The 18,473-nt window shown below is 33.9% G+C and overlaps 1 protein-coding gene across 4 annotated transcripts in view; it reads right to left on the bottom strand.

The window, feature by feature from the left end:
- The window catches only part of LOC118199228 (flavin-containing monooxygenase 5-like), a 62,848-nt gene that overhangs the window by 39,549 nt on the left and 4,826 nt on the right, over window positions 1–18,473 (bottom strand). The window contains exon 2 of one of the 4 annotated variants that reach the window (XM_085818752.1): window positions 532–669. The exons of 2 other annotated variants lie outside the window; for them this stretch is intronic. The gene's annotated coding sequence lies outside the window, so the exon portion shown is untranslated. Of the gene's footprint in view, window positions 1–531; window positions 670–8,212; window positions 8,447–18,473 lie in introns of those variants that run through there. One more of the 4 variants, XM_085818753.1, reaches the window with a different exon arrangement.

The raw sequence follows: 18,473 nt of genomic DNA, 5'->3' as shown, positions 1-18,473 counted from the left end.
GAAAACGCGTACGAACCAGTTTGGCCAACAATCAAGGTTTACTCTTCAGAAGAAACCGCAAGTTCATCAAAATGCGTATAGGCAGACATGAAAAAGTGAAAAGTCCAATAACAAAAGAGCGGATAAATCTAAGGGTAGCGGATACAAAATCAGCCAAAAGAGGGGGGCGGGGAACCAAAATTTACGAAAACCGGTGATCGAGAAGGGGGAACGGTCATCGAGTGGGAAGAAAAGCTCTTCAGAAATGCGTTTACAGTGGTGGTGCAAAATCTAGCCCTACGGGAGATACATATTCTTTTGAATAACGTGCCAACCACTGCCCTCCTGGACACTGGAGCTCAGTGTTCATTTCTCTCACAGGATTTCTTTTAAGAAAAATTTTCGTCGTTATAGGCTGTTTAAAACCACTGGACAACGAGTAATTGCTGCCCAAGGCAAGCAATTCGTATGTTTGAGGAAAATCGCACTGCATGTACAAATTAAAAACAAAGTGTTAAAAGTTAACTATTTAGTTGTAAAAAATTTACTTACATCCGCAATATTAGGGGTCGATTTTTATGCGCAGCTGGCGCGAATCTTAATTTTCAGAATTCTACGTTTCAGGTGAACATGGACCCCGTGGAAGAAGAGCAAGAGCCTATGCCGGAAATGGGCTTTGAAGACCTAAAGCTTGAAGAGAAAGAAACAATTGAAAAGTTGGTAAGGAAATTTAATTTTTTGTTCAATGAAAAACCCGGCTTTTGCCAGGTAGCGAATCAGGCTATTAATACAGGCAATGCCCCTCCAATCCAGTCGAAACCTTATCGATATGATAAAGTCAAGGAACAGATTATGGAACAACATATAAAACAATGTTAGAAAATAAAGTCATTGTCCCAAGCACTAGTTCATACGCAAGTCGGGTGGTCCTTTGCTGGACTACTTGGCTACCGCCCGAGCACCCGGACGCGTACAGGTTTGCAGTCGATTATCGCAAACTTAACAGTATAACGAAATATCCCACGTATCCCCTACCAATAATTGATGAAATCATCAGGAAAATTCATTCTACTAGGTTTATGACAACCTTAGACTTCACGTCTGGTTTTTTTCAAATCGCCGCAAAAACCCTAAGATGTTGAAAAGACTGCATTCATACAAAGTCAGTCGTCTATGCCTTTTTAAGAATGCCGTTTGGTTTTAAGCGGAGCGCTGGCTACTTTTCAAAAAGCAATGACATAGTTAAGGCCAGTTTTGGTTAAAAGTACAATAATTTATCTCGATAATATAATAGTCACCAGCGAAGCAATAGACGAAACGTTAAACACTTGGAAGAAGTTTTTGCCTTGTTTAATGAGGCCAGTTTCAAAATAAATGCAAGAAAATGAAAGTTCCCTGCCAAGGAGTTGCGGTACATTGGGTACAATATTTCGAATAAGGACATCGAGACTGATAATTCCAAAATATTAGCGATTAAAAGTTAACCTTCTCCAAACACGGCTAAGAAATTATCTTCGTTTTTGGGCTTATGTTCCTATTACAGAATGTTCACTAAAGACTTCGCCAAAATCGTGGAGCCTCTTTTAATGCTGAAAAGAAAGAAAACTAGATTTTCTTGGACAGCCGAGGAGAACAACTGAAAAATGCCCTAATTAATGCCCCAGTCCTTAAATTCCCAGAAGCCGAACAAGATCTAGAGATTGCTGCAGATGCATCCGGTTTTGCAGAAAGGGCAACCGATATCCTTCTTTTCTAAAACTCTGAATTCTATTCAAAGGAACTATTCAGCAACAGAGCGAGAAACGCTCGCTGTTTTATTAGCGGTTCAGAAATTGCGCGTCTACTTCGGAAGTTCTCCGATAACAGTATACTCGAACCAATACGGCAGTCGGTTGCTTGTGTTCGGGAAAACATTTATCGCCTCGCCTGATACGGTGGACATTAAAACTACAAGAATTTAATTTAATTATAAAACACATGTCGGGAAAAGAAAATTTAGTTGCCGATGCCCTTTCAAGAATAAAAATTGATGAGGAGGGGAATACAGTTAAATGTGCTATGCTCACTTCAAAAGTTATTGAATCCCGTGAATCCATAGTTGAGGAATTAAGAAAGGATCCGGAATTTAAAGACATTTACGCTTATCTTGAAGACCCTGAAAAGTTTGAACATATAGATTTAAAAGCTATTCGCAATAGGGCGGAGCGTTACGAAATAATCGATAAACTGTTATTCTGTACAAAAGTAACAAATGATAATCAGGAATACCGGCCAGTGATCCCAGCGAGTCTACGTTTAAATATTTTAAAAGAATTTCATGATCTGCCGTCCGTCGGTCATTTCGGAATTCGAAAAACCGTATAGAGGGTACGCGAAGCGGTTTATTTTCCGCAGTTGCAAAGAGTAGTTACGGCGTATGTTAAGTCGTGCCATTTGTGCCAATTAATAAATGATGTTAATTACAGCCCAGCCGGGTATTTAAAAAATATAAAGACCACTTTCCCAAATGAAATGGTTGGCATAGATTTGCTCGGACCCTACCCTAGAACAAAAATAAATAAAAATAGATATTTGTCAACAATTGAAGACCATTTTTAAAAATGGGTAGAAATAGTCCCTCTTAAACGAGTTTCAGCTAAAATAGTCGCAGATTCATTTTTTAAAATACGAGGCCCCACTAAAATTAATATCAGATAATGAAAAACAATTTGTTAGTAGTATATTTAAAAATTTGTGCACAGGACTTGGCATACGCGATCTAAAAATGACCACAATCGAATATTGCGGAACCACAGTTTTGCCTTGAGAACAGCAAAGCAGGATACTACACAGAAGACCCCCGCGGAGTTATTTTTAGGAAGAAAAATTCTGACGCATTTGGATAAGCTGTTCTTTCTTTGTGCAGCAAAGGCAAGAAGAAGTCAAGTTAAAAGACATACAGAGAATTATCGATGAAGCAATTAAGAACTTTGATGCAGCAAGGCAGAAGCAAAAACTTTATTATGATAGAAATAGAAGGGAAATGGAATATAAAGTGGGCCAGAAAGTACTCAAGTTGAAACACTCATTATCATCCGCACCCGAAACAGGGGTTGCGAAGTTCGAGCCCAGGTTTGAAGGCCCGTACATAGTTGAGAGAATACGGGAAGCCGCTTTTTATTTAAAAGCCGAAAATGGCCTACAACTGCTTGCAAATATTGACCAAATAAAGCCTTACTACAGCCCTAATGATATTCAAATTCGGTACAACTCTGATATACGCCCTAATTTCACCAAATATGGATATATGTGTTCTGCGCTGGTTTTTGGCGCGATTGCGTGTTCTATGACAACCCTGTTGAAGTTCAACAATCTTTCGCTGGAGCGTCTGTGTCTGAGAAGATGGGAGGGAAAGATAAAATGGTGGAAGTTGTTGAATTGAAGTTCGGCAAAAGGAAATATCATTGTGGCCATCCTGTTGAGGGATAGTGGGTATTTGGAGGTGTGGAAAGAGGGTCTGGGAGATTATTTTTAATGGCTGTGCATGATAGAAGTAGGGATTTGTGATTTCATTTATTTCTGAACCATAGTATGAATTTTCTGGAGTGTGTCTGGCTGTCACGATAGTGATTACGTGGCGGCATGTTAAAGGCGGTATGAAATTGGTATTTTTGCTGCTCGAAAAAGCATTAATTCATGGTAAGTGCATTTTATTTTATTCTTGTTCTTATTTTGTAGAATGTTATGTTCATTGGTTCTTTAGTATGAATTTCTGTCGTTATTGTTGATTTTGAAACAGGATGCTGTGTACATGGTATTCTTTGAAATTTATTGTTATTATGTTATTTTATTAAAGCGAGGTGTGCGTAGATCGTAGATTCGTTCCTTGTCTAAATTGTGCAATTCGTAGATGTTTTTTTAAGTTTAAACAGCATGCTGTGTACATGGTATTCTTTGAAATTTATTGTTGTTATGTTAATTTATTAAAGCGAGGTGTGCGTAGTTCGTAGATTTCTTCCTTGCCTAAATTGTGCAATTCGTAGATTTTTTTTAAAGTTTAAACAGGATGTTGTGTACATGGTATTCTTTGAAATTTATTGTTGTTATCCCGTAACAGGGGAGGGGAAAAAGTTGAACATAACAGGGGACGTGCGGTCTCAGAGACCGCGCATTATAATAAATTTTTAAAAATCGTTTAATTAAAATATCATCATATTTCACTTAGATGTTCTTTGAACATTTTACTCTGAAAAGAAAATATGTTTTTACACTTTGAAGTTAAATTAAATTTTTCCCAGAAAATTTCCCCATAGCCTCAAATTTTTCGATGAAAATCATATGCTGCACTAAATTCTATAAAACTAAAAATAAGAATGCATCTATTTTGAATTAACTATTTTATCTATATTAGTTAATATTTAAAGCAAATTTTAACCGCAGAAAATTGTATGTAGCACACTACAGAAAAATTTTGACAGTACCTAAAATATCAGTATCTCACTGATTTTCTGATAGTAAACAATTTAGTTTTCGTCTTCTTTAGCATATTCATTGTATAACTTTTGCGTGCATTCCAAACAAACAGGGTCTTGGCAAGATAAACATAAATATACTGTCTTTCTTTTCTTGCTTGGGGGGCACAGACGACATGTTTTCCTTGATTTTAATTTTGCTTCTTTTGTGCACCGCTTCACATCCTTAGACTCAGCTTCTTTTCCTAAAATCCGCTTTATCGTCAGGCGCAATTCTCGATTTATTCTTGGATTTTTCCCTCTCGTGTGTACTAGTGGTTGGACTAATTCTCTCGCTAATTCTTTCGAAAACACCATTCGGGTCATAACAGGGTTTTGGTTATAACCTTGGTGCAAAATGTATGCGTTTACTGTACTTATATCTACTAACCGGTAGAAAAGAGCCATAGGCCAACGCGTTGTTCTCCTACTACAGGAATGGACAGTACATTTTTCATCTAAAGCATCAACACCACCTTTGGTTCTGTTATAAAAACCAGTTATTTCAGGTTTCTGTGTTTCCGAGTCTGTTTCTATCGAATGATGCAATGATGACATCAAAACCACTGCTCGCCTTTTTTTTTTCGCAGAAATTTTCTTCACAGTCATCTTCTTCACTAAAATCACTTCCAACTTCGTCTAGAATTTTTTCAGTTCTTCTGCATAACGTGGATCAGAAGGATAAATGAATCTCCGCGAACCTAACTTCAGAGCCATGTGTTCACTACTGCCGAAAATTGTAACACTGAAAGGGAGGTGAGGTCTCACAGACCGCTCTAGAAGAATTTCAACAGATACACTTGCCAAAGCATTCCGATAAGAAGGGGTCAGAAAGAAGGTCACGAAACGTGAAGCTAGGGGAAGAATCCATTCACTTGGACAAAGCATGCAAAAGGGGTGATGGGAGGAACATGTGGCGAGGTCCGTCAGACCGCACGTCCCCTGTTACGGGTTATGTTAATTTATTAAAGCGAGGTGTGCGTAGTTCGTAGATTCATTCGTTGCCTACATTGTGCCATTCGTAGATGTTTTTTTAAGTTAAAACATGTCGCTGTGTACATAGATTCTTGTCAAATATTTTGGTTAGAAACTTTACGTTTTTGCTATCTATTTTTTTTTTTTTTTTTTTTTGGATTTTTAGCTTAAATCGTGTGTTTAAAACGTAGTTTTTGCATGTGCGAAAACCGCGTTTTTGGAGACATTTTAGGCTTAAAGTTCGAAATATAGACAAAAAATTTAGATAGTAATATGGCAGCGTAAAGTTTCTCGCCAAAAATGTTTGGCGCGAAATTTGGCGACTTGAGGGCGCATATCAGAGTAGTTCCTCAAATTTTACAGGATTTATTACAGGATCCTGAAAGGGAGGAAAGAATTTCGCCAGCTCAAAAGACCAGCTGGAGTTCCCCAACACAAAAAAGGAAACAGACAGATCATTCACCGACCAAGCGTATCCAACCCGGAAAAGGTCCAGGCGCACAAAAACGGAGAAAGATAATGCCGACAGACCAACGAGCCAGAACCGAACGACGCCAGCTAAGAGAGTGAGTGAGGCCTGCTGAAGAGGCTCCAGCGAAACAGCAATTTCAACGACGGATGGAATCAACAAGACGCAAGCCACGTTTCCCAGCGGCAACAACTACAAGGGATGCCTAAGGAGGTCCAGAATTGAGGACGAAAAGAGATAAAAGACCAGCCGATACAACCGTGCCTGACCAAGAAGTTAGAAGGTCCAAGCGCAAGTTCAAAGACCGTGAAGGACGAATGGCCCCACCAGAGCTCAAAAGGAGACTAAAGTTCCAAAACCCGCAGCCGTCCCGGAACAATCCGACATTCGTACACAAAAAGGACAGAAGAGGAAAAGGAGTGAAACAAACGGCATGGAGCATCAAAGTTCCAGAAAAAGGTTGGAGGTCATGAGGTATCCTACATTTGAACAATTCTGCCAGATCAGAATGGAGGAGTACAGAAAAAGATAAGTGAAAATTTCTTTGCTTATTTTACTTTGAAAACAGATTCAAATTATATCACCTTGTTCTAAGTTGCTAAAGATTTTTAGAAAAGTTAAATCGCAAATAGCGAGAACTTAGTTGTAAATAGCTTGTAATCATAGATTTTTATGTTCGCAATTTGGCGAGAAGCTAGTAGCAGTAAATATTTTTGTTAAGAACTCGCTAGTGGCGAGAATTCAATTGTGAATGTCTTTTAGTCGGAAAGACTCTTTGTATAGTGATATCTGTAAGATTTCGTGAAAAGGTGGTAAATTGTAATTAAGCAACTATGACTCTTGATGTAAAGTGAATTTAAAAGTGATGTGTAAATATCTGAAAATATTTATGTTTAAAGTAGAAATGTTGGTTGATCTTTACATTATGGTAACTTGGCGATTTTTTGGCAAAAATTTGGCGACAAACTCTCCTACAGCAACCCTCTATTTTTTTCCCCCGCCGCCATTTTGTCTTCACGAAGTAAAGACATGTTTCTTTTCTTTTTATCTCCTGAACACTTCTTCCAACAATCTACTAGCCGAATTACACTTATGCTAGAAATTTTATCAAACAAAACTGCTTAATCATGACAAATATTCACTGCAAAATTAGGAAAAACTGCACAATACCATCCTCCTTACGCATTTTTCAAAATAACACATACACATAAACCATATACACGCCGATTTATTTTTACTTAAAAAAACATCCCAGAATTGCACAAAAATGGCATTGCGCACACTCTTCACTATATCCATGTACACTGCTTTTTTCTCATAAATTACAAAAATTTCACGAAAATACATGACAATTTTCTCAATCTTTAAACCCGGTAAAAAGAACATATATGAAATTACCTGATCGCGAAAAAGTATTTACCCTTTACAAATATGAACATTTCCACATATAAAATAAATAAAATATCCAAAAACTTTTACCTCTAAATCATCTATTACATTATACACGTCACCAACGAATTCATACCGCAAGCATTACAAATACTTAGTATCAAATATTTAAATTATTTCCATGCACGTTTATTTCAACTTAAACGTATACCAAATTCCTACAAGCATAAAATTCACAAAATAACTATCATTTCATTAAAATATCACTAAACCATGTACACGTCGACTTATTTTTACTTAAAAAAACATCCCAGAATTGCACAAAAATGGCATTGCGCACACTCTTCACTATATCCATGTACACTGCTTTTTTCTCATAAATTAAAAAAATTTCACGAAAATACATGACAATTTTCTCAATCTTTAAACCCGGTAAAAAGAACATATATGAAATTACATGATCGCGAAAAAGTATTTACCCTTTACAAATATCAACATTTCCACATATAAAATAAATAGAATATCCAAAAACTTTTACCTCTAAATCATCTATTACATTATACACGTCACCAACGAATCCATACCGCAAGCGTTACAAATACTTAATATCAAATATTTAAATTATTTCCATGCACGTTTATTTCAACTTAAACGTATACCAAATTCCTACAAACATAAAATTCACAAAATAACTATCATTTCATTAAAATATAATTAAATTCAAAAACACTACTTAAAATATAAATGAGCACATACATTAAATTAATAAAAATTACCTTACAATCCTAATTACTTTAAACTAAATCATTGCTAATAACAATTTTCCCAATAATACCAAATTCCTTTCCACCTTACATTTACAACAATGCATAAAAATAATATCCTCAAATAATTCAAAATACTAACTTACCTAATCTTCTTCAGAATCTTGATTACGTGGCGGATACACTTTTCTTCCTTCTGTTTCAGAATCTTTAAAAATCATACTTATCTTTCAAAGCAAGATACCAGGTAAAATAAATAACATAATAAAACATCTTTATTTCTCTCTCGCACAACCTTAAAAAACATTTATTACTATCCTTTTCAATACCACTAAATACCCATTTCGAATTCACTTTAGTTACGGCCATGGGATCCAAAAATTCACAAACACTATTTCACACAACACAGAATAAAGCCAAATACAAAATTGCCAGATTTTTTCCCGATTAAAGAACAGTAATTCGTCCATTAATATCACATGACATATCCCATGATCTCTCATTTCCCTCACACAAAATAATGCGTAATCAGAACTGAATACTACTCACATTCTTAACAAAGTCTAACTAACCTAATCTTCTTCCGAATCTTCCTTACATGGTGGATGCACTTTTATTATGGATTCAACAAAATTACTGAACGATTTTTTTTCCGAATTTGATAGAATTTGATAAAAGAAAAATTCTCTTTATCACATCTACAATTCACTTTAGACAGCGCATACAATCCCAAAATTATTCAACCCTACTTCACACAACACACAATGAAGCTTAATACAAAATAATATACATACACAGATACTTGTCCAAATTCCTCCCTTTTCCGATTAAAGAACCGTAATTCGTCCATTAATATCACATGACATATCCCATGATCTCTCATTTCCCCCACACAAAATAATGTGTAATCGGAACTGAGTACTGCTCACATTATTACCAAAGTCCCAGGTAGTAACCTTTATCGCCTCCAAAATGTCGCCAAACTACCAGTTACCATATTGTAAAGATCAACCGAAATGGTTAAATGTTTGTGTTAAAGTGTCATAAATTTAAACTTGCACAAAAGGTAAATTTTGGCCGACGTGCAAATGAATTTGCGAAAGAAGTGAATGTTTTAGAAAATATATATGTGTGTCTGTTTAATGTTAAAGCTCTCCAGATAAAACTTTAAAGTAAATTTAAGCTTTCGCTTAGCACATTAGGAAAGTGTTGGCGCGTAGGGAGTCATGTGAATTCTAGTATGTCAAATTTAATAAAGTTAGATGTTGTGTAGCGGTAGTTTTGTTCGCGGTAACACAACATAACTACATTTCAGAACAATTTCTGGAGAGCACGGGGGAAACAGAAGTTTAAATATGAATGAAAGTGTATGAGGGCCAAATGAGGCAATAGAGGAGTAATTGTAAGGAAGACGGAAATCTTTGTAAAGTCTAGTACTAATATTGTTTCCTTCCAGATATGGAAGGTCCAAGACTAAAAGAGCAGAATAACTTATAGATTAAAAGAAGAAGTTGATGTTTGTCGAGAAACAGATGAAAATTGTAAAATTTTATAGTTTTAGTCTAGCTTTAGATTTGTTGTAAACTAGGCCGTAACAACAGAAGTTTAAGTGAATCTAGTTAATGAAAGAGTTAGAAGTGTATAGTTTAACGTTAGAAAGTTTTTAGATTTTAAATTTTTTAATCAAGGTGGTTTGAAGACCTTTGGCTTACGACTATTTAAAGTCTGGTCGGGAGTTATGTAAGGATTATGTTAATTTTATTAACAGTTAAATTGAGTTAAACTTCCTTTCCTATCGATTCTTAATTTCAACTTACCACTTCCGGCCAGAACGTAGTTTTAGAATCACGTCTGAATGCTAATGAGGAAGAGAGGTATTTAACCGCGAAGTTCTACTGTCTTAGGGAGAGAGATACCAAATATTCTGGCTGCAACCGTCCGCCTTTTTAATCTACTCTCTCGTAAGCTATTATTATGCTCGGCCGTACTTTAGACCCTTGATAGCTTCGCAGTCAATTAGCTTTAAGGGGCCAACTCTGTTAGAATCTTGATAGCTTTGGCTGTATCTCTTTAGTTAAGGTTAGTTTAGTTTGATTGGTAGTCTCTGAAGTTCACGCCCAAGTTTTGGCTTTATTGTACGACTCCAAGACGGAGTTCTATTAAATCTTATTTGAATAATAAAGGGTCTTTTAATCCTTCCCAAGTTTACTATTGAACTTCGCGGTTAAATAACTTAAGCGATTATTTGCTTACTTGTTCTTAGGATTCTTCACTTTTAACTGTAACTTAGTTTGGTTTATTAGATTACGGCAAAGCACTCGAGGGCTATCTTCCTTAAGGGAGGGATGCCTTCGTGGAGGACCTTTTTAAGGGAAAGTGGCTCGTATACACGTTACACATGGGGAAAACCACGAAAACACTCATGCAGCCAGCCCGTTCGCGGGATTCGAACCTCGGACCGAACTACCAGTGTTCAGCGACATTACCGCTCGGCCGCTGCGGGCTTCAAAACTGTAACTTAGAATTACACACTGGAGAATCCTACAAGCCTTTTTTTTACATTTCATGTTAATTATCAAACGATAGTATCGTAATAACATTTCATGTAAAAATAATGCCATATCTATTTTTTTCTGCACGTATTGAACACATCAAAAGAAGTATAAAAATAGATTATGTAATCCCGTCTCATATTTTAAATATCTAATATACAGTTTGACACTGAAATATGTGTGGTTAAAGATTTCAATAATATCTTGCAGTTGCAAATTGACGGATAATTTTTCCTCCAAAAGAATTTCACTGTTAATAGTTTTAAGCTACTGATAACATTATAAAATGGACTGAAACATAACTTTGCATAGAATGGAAGAGAGACACGCCAATGTGACAATCAAAATCGCAATAACAACCTTGTATTTAGCGTACATATATTAAAACACTCAATCGATTTCGAAGTTGCTAAAGGTCCCTCCTCCTCATCAGGAGAACGAAATTACTAGAAAGGGGGGAAAGAAGAAAAATAAAGCATCGGCAAAGGAGTCTCAGAAACACGTAGTCGTTATCAGCACTGCACGTGGTCGTAACTGGATTCTGAATCACAGTTACACTGGCCGCCTACTTTTACTGAGCCGAGCTATCTGATCAAACATATAACACATAGACTAAAACCCAAAAAAATCAGCAAAGTCAAAAAATCATCGATTTTTTCTCATTGATTCGAGGTTCAGACTTGGTGCGTGAAAGTGCAGTTCCCCCCCGCTCCCTTTTTTATTTATTTATTTATTTATTTTTGACTTCGCTGATTTTTTTGCGTTTTAGTCTGTGTGTTAGATGTTTGATCAGATAGCCTGACTTAGTAAAAGTAGGCGGCCAGTGTAACTCTGATTTAAAATCCGGTTACGACCACGCGTTTCTGAGACTCTTTTGCCGATGCTTTATTTTTCTTCTTTTTTCCCCTCTCTAGTAATTTCGTTCTCCTGATGAGAAGGGACCTTTAGCTGCCCCGGAAATTGATTGAGTGTTTTAATATATGTACGCTAAATATAAGATTGCTATTGCGATTTTGATAACTTTGCATGCTATTGTACTCTTTATAACTTATATTCGTACAAATATAAACTTGAAAAAAATAAATATTTTAGGGAAAAGTTCGCAAGATAGCGTGCATTGCATTATGCATATATGTGTTTCTGTTTACATAATCGTCTGCCTGTCAATAATTATATCATTATTTTCTTTGAGGATATAAATTACTGTAAATGTTGTATGCACATTTCAAAAAAGGAAAGGTAATATATAAAAAAAAAAGTATCTGCAAATATGAAAATATCGTTGCATTTTTAATAATACAATAGCAATATTATTGGTGTATATTTTATGCGTTCATAATATATTTATAATAGTATAGTCTTTCCCCTAGATTTGCATGTTATATAGTTTCTAAATTGCTATAAATCTTCCATTATTTTTTTCAGTATATTTATTAAGAAAAAGAGGGAACCGCACTTAAATTGACTCACGCAATTCAAACATGTATATTCCGATCAATTGTTACATATCTCCTTGAAAAATTTTTCTCGTGTTACCATTGTAAGTTCTTAAAAATGATCATGTGTCACTTCCCAGATCCTGAAAAAATTATTTGTATCACAAATTATTCTGCAGTAAAATCATTTAAAAATGCTATTCGCCTCCCAACTGGTATAGTAATTAGCGTCGCTGACTGCCGTGCCGAAGGGCCCAGGTTCGAATCCCGGAGAAGGCATGGATGTTTGTAAATGTATAGTGTTGGTACTGCATCCCAAGTAGCACACGACGTTGCAAACTGGTCCGAGAGGTTGCAAAGTGGGCGTGGTAACTTTTACAACGTCTTTATAACGTTGCGAAGAAGCAAAATATTTGCCGTTGCATCTTGGCAATTTGTCGACGTCGCTGAAACGTTATGATATGACCGCTTTTAGACGTAGTCATTTTAGCATTTTTTTTTTTTAGTTCATCAGCATTATTTTAAGAATGAAAAGAGACTAAATGTGCCCTTTCAAGAATCTGAAGTCCGCATAAGATTTACTTTGCAATGTTTCATTACTTTATTTCATCTAAATATATTAATCTAAGACAGATTCATCTAATGAAATGTAAATTTAATATAAATACTTTTGATTTATTAAATTTAATTAGTACTAAAAATACGTGCTAAATAATTGTTTAAAATTTTGTTAAAATAATTAATACTTAAAATATTTTTATAAATATTATAGCAAAATATTTAAAAATGAAACTAATCTATAAAGTAAGTTATTAAGTTATGCATTTTATATACTAAAAAAATCATATTTCCGAAATCAATGCGAATCACGTGTTAGCAACTATTTCACTATTGAAATATGATTTTATTTCTTATTTTTGAAGTAAGAACGAATTCACGGCTGTCCAATATATATGGCGGAAGGAGAAGCAGACCTGTACATTATTTACTGGATGCTTATATAAACGAACATCTCGAGATTTGTGCGCTTTGGCTAGCTGCTAAATATGAACAACTGCGCAATTAATTCAGATTCTAGCAGTTCTTTCAAGTCATTGGGTAAAGATGCCATCTGTAAGCCGTTTGAAAAGACTTACTTCATGTTTGAAATTGAATCAAGCAATGGCTGATATAAATAATATTGCTTATATTAAAAGTAAATGTAATGCACTGTCAATCAAAGAACTCATTGTGAATCTTCTCATTGTTCTCTATCTATTTACTTCAACTGCCTTCAGCGGGGGAAATTATCGGGAGAATGCTGAATTTGTGCTTATTTTGTGTGTTAATATCTGCTATTGTGAATCTAGTGTTCGCGAAATAGTGTCTCTGGGGTGTGTGGAATATAGTGTTCGTGAAATAGTGTCTCTGTGGTTCATGAAATAGTGTCTCTGTGGAAATAGTGTCTGTCTCCAATTGCTGTGATTCCAGCGGTGCAATATTTGCATAAACTTACTAGCTTTGTGCTTCGGTTATAACGTCCTAAGTGCTATATCGCATATCATTCATATTAATCGATTATTGTGTTCATATTGAAAAGCTGGCTTTCAGAATTAATTCATATAAAACCAAAAATAACATACGGTAAGCCACTTTCTGGTTATGCTTAAAATGCGATCAATACAGAAGCAACAATAATTCAAGCTGTTATGGTATGTTCATTATTTTCAAAATACAAAGAAATTATTGGACTGGTATCAGTATTTAATATGACTGATGAAGATGAATTAGATATATGTATAATATAAGCAATTAATTAATTATTAAAATTAATAATAATGCACATTCTATAGTATATTGTCTTTTGTACAGTATGAAGAAAAGCTTAATGATTTTAAACAGTGTATGAAATATATGATCGAAAAACTAGTGTTAAGGAAACATTAGCATTTCTATGAAATATTGTAATCTATAATTATGTGATATTTAATTGTGTAATATTAAAAAACACTAAATATTTTTATTGATTGCAAATTGCAGTTTTATTACTTTTCGTTTGGTATGTATTCTTCCAAACACTGTGTAATTCTCGTTTTTTTAAATATTGCCTTTATGTATGTTTATTAGATTATCTCAATAAATGAATGTTGGAAGTTAGGTTTTATTTTTTATTAAATTTAAGTATATTCTATTTTCTTCGCTTACTTTTTATGTGCTTGGGATAATGAAGAAATTCATAATAAATGGAAACAAAAAGATTCATCGTGTGCTATTTAACGAAGAGCTTACTTTAACGTACTTAACTTACTATCTTATACTATATGATTTCAATTACTTCTGTACTATAACAAAAAGGAAAGTTATTAATTATAAAAAGTGCATGAAATAATCATTGTAATTTACCACTATTCTAAAATGTAGAAACTAAAAATAAGCAATTGCATTAACATATGATCGAAAGAAATGGTGTTAAGAACCATCAGCATTACTAGTAAATATTGCAATCCATAATTATTGCACTTTTAATTGCTTTCTATTTAAAAAACACAAATATTTTTTTATTAATTGGAAATTTTAGTTCTGTTACCTTCCTTATGCTATTTATACATTCAAACACTACTAGTTCATGTTTTTTCTTAAATAGTGCCTGTCATGTATGTTGTTTGTTAGGTTATTATTTCGTTTTAGATATGAATATGGGAAGTTATTAGATTTAGGTATATTTTTAATCACATTTATTAACTAATTTATACTGTCTTTCATTTGCATATCTTGGAGATATAGAAGTTAATGGTTATATTTTTTACTGTGAAACGCGAATAAATTTATTTAGACCTGAGTTCAGGTAAAATACTAAATATGTTACCTTAAGAACCGCTTCCTGATTTATCATGACAGGGGCAATTTTCAATGTCTCTGAGATTTAACAGAAATAAATGTGATAATGCTGTTATCAGAAACGCTCTTTTCTTTACTCACATATATATCTTTACTTTTATTTATGTCTAATTGAGTTTTATTTACTTAAAACCTACTATTAATATTATATATTTATAATAAACCCCTTTCATAATTACTCACACTAAGGAAAAAAATGATGAAATCGTAAATAATCGTAACTTCGAATTTAAGTTATTTAAAAAATAGAGTTTAAAGTACTGAAAATAATTAAGGCTATTATTAATTATGCATATTTAGTCTAAAAAGAAAAAAAAATGTATTATCTTCTGGTTTTCAGGAAATGACAAAATATTTAAACTTTTGAAAAATACAAGGAATACAAAAATTTAAAATATTGTATTGTATTTTGTATTTTAAAATATATTAATTATAATTAAAATATATTAATTAATATATTAATTATAATTAATATATTAACTTATTTTTCTGCATAAATCAATATGTAACACAAGGTCAGAATAACGACATTTTCACAACTGTTGCAAAAAGGGGGAATTTTGCAAACATTTAGGCGTCTTTAAGACGTTGTGATACGATGCTTTCACAACCAAAATATCACAGGCGAAAGACGCAATAACGACATCTATGTGACAAAACCCTCATCTACAAAGACGTAATAAAAACTATGCAACGGTTGCGAAACAGTGGACGTTCGCGGACATCTGGGCGTCTTAAACACGACATATTGTAACGTTTTTGCAACGATATCCGCGAGGAGTTTGCAACGTCGTTACGACGTTACTGTGCTACTTGGAATGATGGCACTCTGAATATGAGGCGACCCGGACGATCTCTGATGTGGTTTAGTGGAAGGAGTGAGGGATAGACAAGTAAGCATAAGTAACAACAACAAAAATGCTATCCAGCCGACTGAGACGAAGTTTTTAGATTCCACTCTCAGGTGATAGACCCATCTACTACACTATCCGACTAGAAACAGAAGTGATTTTTTGTAATGTGAAAGGTATTTTAGAAATTAACATATTTAATGCTAATTTCAATACTGTTTAATTAATTAATTAATTAATCAATTTGCATGTTACGCAAAGCACAATGAAAGTTCTTAAAAGAAATAGTACAGTTAAGTTTAAATTTGAACCAAGAATACAAGATTTGGTGAGTCAGGAAATGAACAAACTTATCCACGTCTATAATGCAATAGAAGAAACGCATCCATAATACAATTCGAAGAAGAACTATTTGGTTTCCTCCAAAAGGTATCATGCATCAGCGTTAACAAAGTTTCGAAATTATAGGAGCAAATCGTTTGCAGCAGATGTTTTCAAAGTTTTTAAAATTTTATCCGCATAAATAAATATTAAAAAATAGTAATATATACCAAAAGAGGCGCCACTTAACATCCATTTAATTTTTTTATATAAAAATTGTATCTCCAAAAACAATCTACCATAGTTTGTGAAACTCTGGTTAGAGTTCTTCAAAATGTCATTTCACTGTAAATATATTAAAACCGAAATTTTTATGGCATTATGTTCACTTGATAGAAAGTTTTCCGAGCTTATACAAATGTAGAGTATTGCACCAGTTTGCAGACTATTCCAACATGTAAACAGTTGTACACAAAATAGTTCGAGACGGGAAATCAAAGCATAAAATAAAGAAAACAAATATATTTTCAAGAAATAATTACAGATAGTTCATAGCAGGTGAAAGCACCAGTGCTTTATCGTGGGATCAATAGGTGCTGCCCTTCGCCTGCAGCTTTCTGTCAATTAAATATTTTTTTGTTAAATTTCAATACTTCTCCATAGCATTAATGCTTGAACATTCATAGCCATATGTGAAGCTGTTGTACTTATGACAATGCGATGTTTGCTATGATGAGTGCTTACATAGAATGTGGCATATCAGAGATCTTGTAATTGGAAGCAAATAAATTAATGTGCTTCTAATGCGAGCAAAAGACCTGAACAAGGCAGGGGGGATCGTTGCCGCAATTGAGTTTTTCTTCAGATGGAAAAACTCTTCATCAGGCGTGACATAAATCTGTGTCTATATTTGCTTCCATATTCGTACATTTATTATTTTGATGATGTTTCTTCTGTGTTCTTTCCTTTTCATAAGAAAGGATTTACTTCATAAGAAAGGATTTACTTGTACTTTGATATGCAGAGGTGTTACACCTATTAAAATTTACAATATGAAGGTAGAAGTAATTCTGTAAGTTCTTGGTATATTGAGAATAAAGGGTTCGTTGAATACTAATAACGAGCATCCTTTTCTTTTCTGCCATAGGACTTGGCCAAGCTGATGCTGCCTACATGAAAAAAAAAAAAATTTTGTATTATGGTGCTATATAATTTTTTCAGCTGCTGATTTAAAACCTCATTTAGAGCCCTGCATTCTGTGGAATTCTGTGGCAATGAGATAAGATTTTTCTCTTCAGCTGATTAAGGTGGGAAATCTATGAAAATTTGCTGTCGATTACTACTTCTAAGTGTTTAATTTCCTCTACGAGTTTTTATGTTTTCCCCATTTACTGTAAATATTAGTTTGCGAGTGTTCGGTTGATGTGTTTTGTGAATAACTGCTTGAAATTTAAGTTTCGAAGACGTTTACGCTCATGCATGTGCCTTGACATCCTCTTTGTTGATACCTTTTTATGAAGGTGTTATTTTAATGGATGAAGATAGCTCTGCTTTTGAATAAGTTGGATGGGCAGTGCTTTACATCGTTGATGAAACATTTTAAAATTTTCATTAAAAGCAGAAAAAGCATTTTCATAGTTTAATAACAAACTCACAGCGCAGTAAGAAAAAATTGTTCCAACACTAAATTTTAGGATATGTACTCATTTTACTGGGAATCTCGCTGAAAAGCAGGGCAGATATTTTGTCATTTCAACAAATAGATGTGAAATGAATTTTTTTAATAAGCGACAGCCAAAGCAGGTTGTGTTTCAGCAAAGTGATGTGTTAAGAATCATCTATAAATCGTTCCTATAAAGTAAAATATTATATTCTGCTAATGTTAATTTATCTTCAAAAATGCCTTTAAATGGTACAAAGAAGAATTCAACAATATTAGCTGACATACAATTAGCATGTGTAGCTGGCATATGGTTTTTTGATCCAAAGCGAAAAGAAATAAGTGGCGTTACTAAATTTTCCGCTTTAATATCTCTTAATATAATAATTTATGATGCTGTACTTTTAAACCGTATTTATCACTATGATACCACTTATTATCCCTTAAATGTTATAACATGAATTATGAGATACCCTGCATTAATTGTTGAATTCAAGTCTATCACGCTTAGAGAAGGAACGAAGGGTTTTTGTCCCTGATTTGAAATTTGCTAAAGTTTTAATTGCATCAACATCTTTTAAACAGATTACTATTTTGAAAAAAATAATGAATTCCTTAGAGAAAATAGGGAATATTTTACACAGTGAATTAGTTCTTTTGAAATATTAAAAAAGAGCGAGAAAAGAAATGTTAGATTACAAGTTTGAAAA

Source organism: Stegodyphus dumicola, chromosome 6 (assembly GCF_044657685.1).
Source record: "Stegodyphus dumicola isolate Sdum_Otavi_A_Nest chromosome 6, ASM4465768v1".
Classification (NCBI taxonomy): Eukaryota; Metazoa; Arthropoda; class Arachnida; order Araneae; family Eresidae; genus Stegodyphus; species Stegodyphus dumicola.
The sequence above is the reverse complement of the archived record's forward strand: the minus strand, read 5'-3'. Positions and strand labels throughout refer to the sequence as shown.